The sequence below is a fragment of the Chrysemys picta genome, unplaced genomic scaffold (assembly GCF_011386835.1).
Source record: "Chrysemys picta bellii isolate R12L10 unplaced genomic scaffold, ASM1138683v2 scaf275, whole genome shotgun sequence".
Taxonomy (NCBI): Eukaryota; Metazoa; Chordata; order Testudines; family Emydidae; genus Chrysemys; species Chrysemys picta.
In genome coordinates, this window is record NW_027052982.1 from 888 (window position 1) to 10,367 (window position 9,480).

At 49.6% G+C, this 9,480-nt stretch overlaps 1 long non-coding RNA gene across 2 annotated transcripts; it reads right to left on the reverse strand.

Annotated features, from left to right (window-relative positions):
- Positions 1-859: 859 nt before the first annotated feature.
- LOC135978471 (uncharacterized) lies at positions 860-7,999 on the reverse strand. Of its 2 annotated transcripts, none has more exons than XR_010595890.1 (3): positions 7,867-7,999; positions 5,172-5,333; positions 860-962 (listed from the first exon to the last, which is right to left on the reverse strand). It is a non-coding gene; the product is annotated as an uncharacterized LOC135978471 (long non-coding RNA). The 2 variants fall into 2 exon arrangements; XR_010595891.1 differs by having other exon boundaries at positions 7,886-7,998.
- Between the last annotated feature and the right edge of the window lie 1,481 nt (positions 8,000-9,480).

The window sequence follows — 9,480 nt, forward strand, 5'->3', positions numbered from 1 at the left end:
GCAGCAATTCTGCCTTCAGAGCTGGGCTCCCGGCCAGCAGCTGCCACTCTCCCGCTGCCCAGCTCTGAACGCAGTGCTGCCACCAGCAGTAGCAGCAGCGCAGAAGTAAGGGCAGCAGTACCACAACCCCCCCCCCCCCCCACACACACACACACAATAACCTTAACTTAAATAGCTGAACTCACGACATTTATGATTTTTAAAATCCTATGACTGTGAAATTGACCAAAATGGTTCGTGAATTGAATTTGGAAGGGCCCTAACTATGATTGAACTCAAGAGCTGTGTGTGGTACAGGACAGGAGCGGTGGGCTAAGGTAAAACTGGGATACATTTTTCCTTTGGGAACAGAGGATCTGGGATTTCTGTGGGTATCCAGTGACGAGGGGCAGGACACAGCAGTGGGACACTTTGAAGGCATTTGGAGGCTGGCTGATGTCTCTTGTCAGCCTGCAGGGCAAAGGCAGGGCTGGTGTAGCCCAGAGGAGAGTGCTTGAGTGGCTGACAGGCTGGTTGTATAATAGCGTTAACGCCCAGCTGGCACAAGACTCCCTCACACTGGAAGCAGGTGGCAACGAGGTGATTCGCAGCCCTGGATGCCCTGAGAAGCATCACAGCTTCCATGGGATGCCGCGGCCCAGATCCCCCCCTGCTGCAAGTGCCATAGAGCAGTGACATGAACATGGGCTGGTGCAGCCTTGCACCCTAGCCCTGGGGAGGGAGAGCGGCTTCTGTACCCTCAACCTCAGCCAGGGCTGGGTCCAGTTTTGCCCTCTCCCCAAAGCCCTGTGTATTTCAGGCACATCCCGGGCACAGCTCCCCAGTATCAGCAGGGACTGGGGGCAGTTTTTCATACTTACAGGTTTTCAGGAACTCTTGCTCTTTTGGTACGAATGCTCGATACGTGTCCAAACTCCTCTTTTTCTTGGCAGGTGATTCATTTATATCTTCCCGCATGGCACCTTTTCAGATTAAAAGGGCCTTCTCGTTAGTGTGATTGCGCTAGAGATGGACACCAGCTACAAGGCTCACTAATAAAGGACCTGAGGTTCAGTACAGATGGCCTGCGGAGACGCTGACCCACTTACTGGTATAAACCCAGCATTGTTATTTGCATTACAGTACTGCTAGAGGCCGAGGCCGAGACCGTGCTAGGGGCTGTACATACACTAAGACCTGGCTGCAGTTATTCATGCCTTTGTCACCCCTTGGCTGGGCTACAAAAATGCAATAAACCTGGGCCTGAAACCTTCAGCATTTAGGAAACTCCAACTAATATAAAACATAGCAGTGCAACACCAACTAAATCACCCCTGCCAGAATTTTGTCAAGCCGGGCCTTAAAAACCTCTAAGGATGGAGATTCCACCACCTCCCTAGGTAACCCATTCCAGTGCTTCACCACCCTCCTAGTGAAATAGTGTTTCCTAATATCCAACCTAGACCTCCCCCACTGCAACTTGAGACCTTGCTCCTTGTTCTGTCATCTGCCACCACTGAGAACAGCCGAGCTCCATCCTCTTTGGAATCCCCCTTCAGGTAGTTGAAAGCAGCTATCAAATCCCCCCTCTCTTCTCTTCTGCAGACTAAACAATCCCAGTTCCCTCAGTCTGGTCCTCGTAAGTCATGTGCCTCAGCCCTCTGATCATTTTCGTTGCTCTCTGCTGGACTCTCTCCAATTTGTCCACATCCTTTCCGTAGTGGGGGGCCCAAAACTGGACGCAATACTTCAGATATGGCCTCATCAGTGCCAAATAGAGGGGAATAATCACTTCCCTCGATCTGCTGGCAATGCTCCTACTAATGCAGCCCAATATGCCGTTAGCCTTCTTGGCAACAAGGGCACACTGCTGACTCATAGCCAGCTTCTTGTCCACTGCAATCCCCAGGTCCTTTTCTGGGGAATTGCTGCCTAGCCAGTCGGTCCCCAGCCTGTAGCAGTGCATGGGATTCTTCTGTCCTAAGTGCAGGACTCTTGCACTTGTCCTTGTTGAACCTCATCAGATTTCTTTTAGCCCAATCCTCCAATTTGTCTACGTCACTCTGGACCCTATCCCTACCCTCCAGCATATCTACCACCTTCCCCCCAGCTTAGTGTCATCTGCGAACTTGTTGAGAGTGCAATCCATCCCATCATCCAGATCATTAATGAAGATGTTGAACAAAACCAGCCCTATGACAGAACCCTGGAGCTCTCCGCTTGATACCGGCTACCAACTAGACATCGAGCCGTTGATCCCGTTGAGCCCGATGATCTAGCCAGAGTTCTATCCACCTTATAGTCCATTCATCCAATCCATACTTTTTTAACTTGCTGGCAAGAATACTGTGGGAGCCCGTATCAAAAGCTTTGCTAAAGTCAAGATATATCACATCCACCGCTTTCCCCATATCCACAGAGCCAGTTATCTTATTTTAGAAGGCAATCAAGTTGGTCAGGCATGACTTGCCCTTGGTGAATCCATGTTGACTGTTCCTGATCACCTTCCTCTTCTCCAAGTGCTTCAAACTGGATTCCTCGGGGACCTGCTTCAGGAATTTTCCAGGGACTGAGGTGAGGCTGACTGATCTGTAGTTCCCCGGATTCTCCTTCTTCCCTTTTTTATAGCTGGGCACTAGATTTGCCTTTTCTCAATCGTCTGGGGCCTTCCCCGATTGCCACGAGTTTTCAAAGACAATGGCCAATGGCTTTGCAATCACACCAGCCAACTCCCTCGGCCCCCTCGGATGCACTGCATCCAGCCCAGTGGACTTGTGCATGAAGCCCTGTCAAATTTAAGGTCTTGGTCCTTATCTTGAAGACACTCCATGGCCCGGTCCCAGGATACCTAACAGACTCTCTAAAGCTGGGTGATGAAGACCGTGGTCTATAACTTCGCTCCTCTGGCCCAATGGAACTCTCAACTATACGAGCAAACCTTGTGCAGCAGACTGAACTTTCCCTGGGGTGCTCTGGGAGTGTGAAACGGAGTCGCCCAAGAACTGAAGACCATCACAAACCTCACCACTTACTGGTTCATGTGCAAAGTGCATTTCTCTGACCTTACCTTCTCTGTAGCGTTAGGTATATTTAACAAATGATAAAGTGCTTAACTCTCCTTACTGTTAGAAAGCTTTCCTAATATCTAACCTAAATCAGGGGTGGCTCCAGGCACCAGCGCAGCAAGCACGTGCCTGGGGCGGCCAATGAAGAGGGGCGGCACATTCAGCTCTTCGGTGGCAATTCAGCGGCGGGTACCTCAGGAAAAAGAAAGCGGCGTGGTGGAGCTGCCGCCGAAGTGCCGCCGATCGTGATCACGGATTTTTTCCCCCCCCCCCCCCGCTGCTTTGGGCGGCAAAAACCCTCGAGCCGGCCCTGCCTGGGCCCTCCCTCTCCACTGGGTCCCAGCCCAGGGACCAAGAGGGAGAGGCATGGAATGTCTCGGTTGCTTCTTCCTGGTGCACCTGGCCAACCTCTCCGGGGCTGCTTCATACCTCCTGATCTCTTTCCGTTTGGGGCATGGTCGTATCCTACTGCCCCCGTCCCGCAGCAGGCAGTTCTCATTCAGTCTCAGCAGCTCACTCAGCCAAATAGGCATTCCCCAGTTCCCTTCCTAGTGTCCAGTTATTTCCCCTCAGCAGGGAGTGGGGAAGGGGAAAAGATCAGGCCCCTATGCTCCTGGTTGGCTCTTACCCATAGTCCAGACCCTCTCCTGTGCATTGTATTGTCCCCAGAAACAGCAAACTGGCTTCCTCCCTTCAGACGGCCTCCCCTTCACTCTTCCCCTCAACCACACTTGGCTGTCAGGGTCCCCTTTACAGCAGATCCCCCATTTGGAACCTGCTCCGCAGCTGCTAAGGGGCGGGGCTCTTTGTCCAGTACTGCTCCTTTACTCTCTCTGTCTCTGGGTGGGGTCTGTAAACCCCGTCACACCACCTTCAAAGCCCTCCTTAGCGCTCTGCTGGGCCGGAATGCCTGCAAAAACCTGACAGCGGATAGGCTGCTGCTGTGCTGGAACCACAGCCTCTCATGAGACAATATTGTCTCATCGCGCTTCCCAATCTGTCCATTTCTATTATTGTCTCTTGCCTTATGCTTACATTGTCAGCTCTTTGGGGCAGGGACTGTTGTTTTGCTCTTTGTATTTGTACAGCGCCTAGCACAATGGGGTTCTGGTCAATGCCTAGAACTCCTGGGTGCAATCGTTAACCTTAACTATAACAACTTTAACTATAACAAGTTTTACTAAGAAACGGGGTTGAAAACAGTTCAAATGTCAGGGGCGAAGTCCTCAGCTAACTCGGCAGAGCTCTGCTGTCTTCAATGCAGCCAGACCAATTTGCACCAGCTGAGGATCTAGCCCAGATCGTAAGCAGGTTTCAACCTTGATTTAACTTTAGCAGCTCAGCCCTTGCTCTGTGCAAAGCCTAAGACTGACAAAAACAGAACACTTTTTTGTTTTTCCCTACAGGGCTTAGAGGTTTTGCACTGGTACCCATCACTGTGGTATCTCAGCACCTCTCAGTTTAATCAATCTCATGGAGTCTACTGCAGCCAATCCGGGAGATTTTCGGCCACTAAAAGTCTGGCGGCGCAGTGGGGCTAAGGCAGGCTCACTGCTTGCCCTGGCCCCGTGCTGATCCTGGAAGCAGCTGTCATGTCCCTGTGGCCCCTGGGGGAGGGCAGGGGCGGTCTCCGCACGCTGCTTCTGCCCCAGTGCCAGCTCCGCAGCTCCCATTGGTTGGGAACAGGGAACTACGGCCAATGGGAGCTGCGGGGGTGGTGCCTTCAGGGAGGGGCAGCTGGCAGAGCCACATGCCCACCCCCAGGGGCCTTAGGGATGTGACGGCCGCTTCTGGGAGCGGCACGGGACCGGGGCAGGCAGGGAGCCTGCCTTAGCCCCACTGCATCACCTACTTCGAACCCCTCGGCCCGAGCCCAGAGCACACACCCCTTCCCACACCCCAACACTCTGCCCCAGCCTGGTGAAAGTGAGTGAGGGTAGGGGAGATCGAGTGATGGAGGGAGGGGGGATGGAATGAGCGGGGTGGGGCCTTGGGGAAGGGGCAGGGTGGATCTTGGGTTGCACCTACATTCAAAAAGTGATCTTGTGCTTAAAAAGGTTGGAGACCAGTGCTCTACATGTAACAATGTTCACGGTAAGGGTATGGTTTCAGAGTATATCATCTTACCTGAGGATTCAGGTCTTTTGTGTGACATTCTAGCAGACCAGTTCCAAGGTTACTACTGAGCTCCGGTTGACACTGGGCTGTTAGTGCTTTTCAAAACCAGGATGCATTCAGATTTGAAGATTGAGGATGACACTGCAAGGCGTAATTATCACAAGAGCTGCCCTAGGGGGAATAAAAATGAGGGTTATGTTCTTAACTGATCTGCTTTGTGTTTAATCACCTGCGTCATTAGCTTGCGGTATTTACACCTTCTGCAGCTCCACAGCGATTTTCTTATTACGTGGGATGCTCAGACCGTATCCACACTGGGAATTTGCACCAACTCCAACCAGCATTGCCCCCTAGGTGCAGACACACAAACCCGCTATTTGCACTGGTGCAGTTGACCCCCTGCTGGAAAGGCTGTTATATCTTTGCTGGTATCAAGCTTCTCGAGTCTTCCACAAAGGGGTTCGGGTACAAAACAAACTGGGGTAACCATCCGCACGTAGCTAGCTACAACATGGGCTAAGCTGCACCAGTGAAAATCATGGCTTGGGGTGACTTCCCCCATTTACACCAGGGCTTTGCACTGGGGCAGCTGCCCCAACAGCTGGAATTGGGGCAAACCCCCAACATGGACAAAGCCTGGCACTTTTATGAGAGTTTGTAACCAGCTGTGATGCAGTTAATATTTGGCAGCAGGCCAGGCACTCCCATACCACAAGGAAGGATCCTCCCTACACACTTGGACCCCGCCCTCCCTCTGCGATGGAATCCTAAACTGTATTATATGGTTCAGTCGCTGCTTGGCACAGTATGTGTGTGACATTCCCCTCTGATGTTATCAGGAATAACATCAGAGATGACATTCGATCTCCCGAGCACCGAACGGTAACTGGTGTTGGTGAAAAAACTGTTTTAATTAACCTGTTTTAATTAATTTAATTAATTAGAACTGCTAGGTCACTCCAATCCTTGACTCTGGGAACCAGCCTTACGCTGCTCTGCTGTGAGAACCCCCCACTCCTGGGCTGTTCACACACAGCCTCTGGCATGTCAGCTACTCCTTGGATTGTGCAACCGAATGACACTAGCCACTATCTCTGGTCGCAGACACAACCCTAGGACGTTCCATCTTACAGCATCCAGTTATGCCCGCTGGATGCTGTGAGCTTATATGAGTTCATCAATTTAACAAAGACATTGATATGTCCCAGGCTTGTTATCCCAAGGGGAGTCTCTGACACGCTTCAAACTCATAGACTCATAGACTTTAAGGTCAGAAGGGACCATTATGATCATCTGGTCTGACCCCCTGCATGCTGCAGGCCATAAAACCGTCCCTACCCCTTCCCTGGACTCTGCTGTTGAAGTCCCCAATCCTGTTTTTAGTGACTTCAATCGGCAGAGACCCTCCTGCTAGTGATCCCTGCCCCATGCTGCGGAGGAAGGCGAAAAACCTCCAGAGGCTCAGCCAATCTGCCCTGGAGGAAAATTCCTTCCAGACCCCAAATATGGCGATCAGTAAGACCCTGAGCATATAGGCAAGAGTCTCCAGCCTGACCCCTGTTAGCCATTATACTATTTACCTACCATTGCTTGGTTTTCCTTGACTACTATGTTTTACCATTAAACCATTCCCTCCATAAACTTATCTAACTTAATCTTAAAACCAGACAGGTCCGTCGCCCCCACCGTTTCCCTCGGAAGGCCGTTCCAATATTTCACCCCTCTGACGGTCAGAAACCTTCGTCTAATTTCAAGCCTGAACTTCCCCACGGCCAGTTTATATCCATTCGTTCTCGTATCCACATTAGTACTAAGCTGGAATAATTCTTCTCCCTCCCTTGTATTAATCCCTCTAATATATTTAAAGATAGCAATCATATCCCCCCTCAGCCTTCGCTTTGTCAGACTAAACAACCCAAGCTCCTCTAGTCTCCTTTCATACGACAGGTTTTCCATTCCTCTGATCATCCTAGTGGCCCTTCTCTGCACCCGTTCCAGTTTGAGTTCATCTTTTTTAAACATGGGAGACCAGAACTGCACACAGTACTCCAAATGAGGTCTCACCAGCGCCTTGTACAACGGGAGCAGGACCTCCTTATCCCTATTAGATATACCTCGCCTAATGCATCCCAAGGCAGCATTGGCTTTTTTCACCGCCACGTCACATTGTCGACTCATAGTCATCCTGCGGTCTACAAGGACCCCTAGGTCCTTCTCCTCTTCCGTTACTTCTAACCAATGCGTCCCCATCTTGTAACTAAAATTGTTATTAGTCATCCCCAAATGCATCACCTTACACTTTTCACTATTAAATTTCATCCTATTTTTGATACTCCAATTCACAAGCTCATTCAAGTCTCCCTGCAGGATATCCCTATCCTCCTCCGAATTTACAACGCCTCCCACCTTCGTATCATCCGCAAACTTTATCAGCCCACTCCTGCAATCGGTTCCGAGGTCAGTTATAAATAGATTAAATAAAATGGGTCCCAAAACCGAACCTTGAGGCACTCCACTAGTAACCTCCCTCCAACCTGACAGTTCACCCTTTAATACTGCTTCAGGTAGAATAAACAAACACATTTATTAACGATAAAGATAGATTTAAGTGATTGTAAGTCAAAGCACAACAAATCAGATTTGGTCAAATGAAATAAAAGCAAAACGCATTCTAAGCTGATCTTAACACTTTCAATGCCCTTACAAATTTAGATGCTTCTCACCACAGGCTGGCTGGCTGCTCTTCAGCCAGGCTCTCCCCTTTGATCAGCACTTTAGTCGCTTGGTGTGGTGTCTGTAGTGTAGGAGGAAGAGAGAGGAAGAGCTGGCAAACGTCTCTTCCTTTTATCGTGTCCTTTCCTCCCCCTTGGCTTTGCCCCTCCCTCCCCCACCCTTCAGAGTCAGGTGAGCATTACTGAGTTTCTCCAAGCAAGGTTGAACAATTCACCTGATGTGGCCACAAGCAGGTGAGTCATTGCATTGTAGCTCCCTTGCTGGACAATGGCTGTTGGGTGGGGAGTCAAACAACCCATCGAGTGTTGGTTACTTTCCTTGCTGTTGCCTCTGGGGAGCTAATATCTGGCTGATTCCCCAACTTACAGCATGTTTTAGTGACAACCATACTACACAATTCTCATAACTTAAGATGCATTAATGATATACATATATGGATAGAGAAATGACTTTCAGCAGATCATAACCTTTCCCCTGATACCTTACAAGGCATGCTCTATACGTAAGATCACGATTATATGAAAATGAGGAATATGGGGGTTACAGCACGCTCCCCCAAGGTACAGAATGTCACAATGTGACATACATTATCTAAGCTGGTAAGAGCTATAGCCAGCAGTGCACTAAGGTATCTTACGGTCTTGGAGGACACATGTCTGGCATCTCTGTCTATTAAGGAAGCTCTGTAGCCAGGCTGTATCTGGTACAAGAGCCTGACCTACTCGCAGCAGCCCTGCAACCTACTGGGTACAAGAAATACATGGCATGGGCCTACACTAGACAATTAGGTTGGCTTAACTACATCTGTCAAGGATGTGAAAAGTCCACACCCCTGAGAGACACAGTTAAGCGATCTAAGTCCCCATGTAGACAGAACTAGGTTGAAGGAAGAATTCCTCTGTCGACCTACCTACCATCTCTCAGGGGGTGGATTACCTACACTGATGGGAGAACCCCTTAGGTCATCATAGGTAGTGTCTCTGTTGAACGGCTACAGCACTGCAGCTCTGGTGCTGCAGGATTTTAAGTGTAGACAAGCCCACCAGTGTCAGAGGTAAAGGCAAGGTGGGTGAAGTAATATCTTTTATTGGACCCTGGTGAGACAGACAATCTTTCGAGCTTACACAGAGCTCTTCTTAGAGCACAAAACAAAGGAAAGCAGCAACAAAGGTTGCAAACAGAAATAAACAAACAAGACGCAACATAGGTTGGAGGAGCTCATGAACATGCTTCTCTTCAATGCCCCAGCAAACTTCAGCTTTGAAAAACCTAGAGAGTGAACAGACTGAAAGCAGCATTTTGGAAGATGTTGCTGCAGACATTCAGGCATCATCTTTACTTTATATCTTTAAATCCCCTCCCTTTACTGAAGACAATCACGAAGGTGACTATGACAGAATTCTGGGCCTATTTGATGCACACTTTATAGCTCAGAGAAATGTGGTTTATGGAAGGGCGTGTTTTCACCAGAGATTTCAATAACCAGGGGCATCTGCTGAATTGTTCATAAGCGCTTTGCATGCATTGCCAGAAAACTGAGTTTGGAACTGTAAAACATGAAAATATTAGGGATCGTGTGGTTATT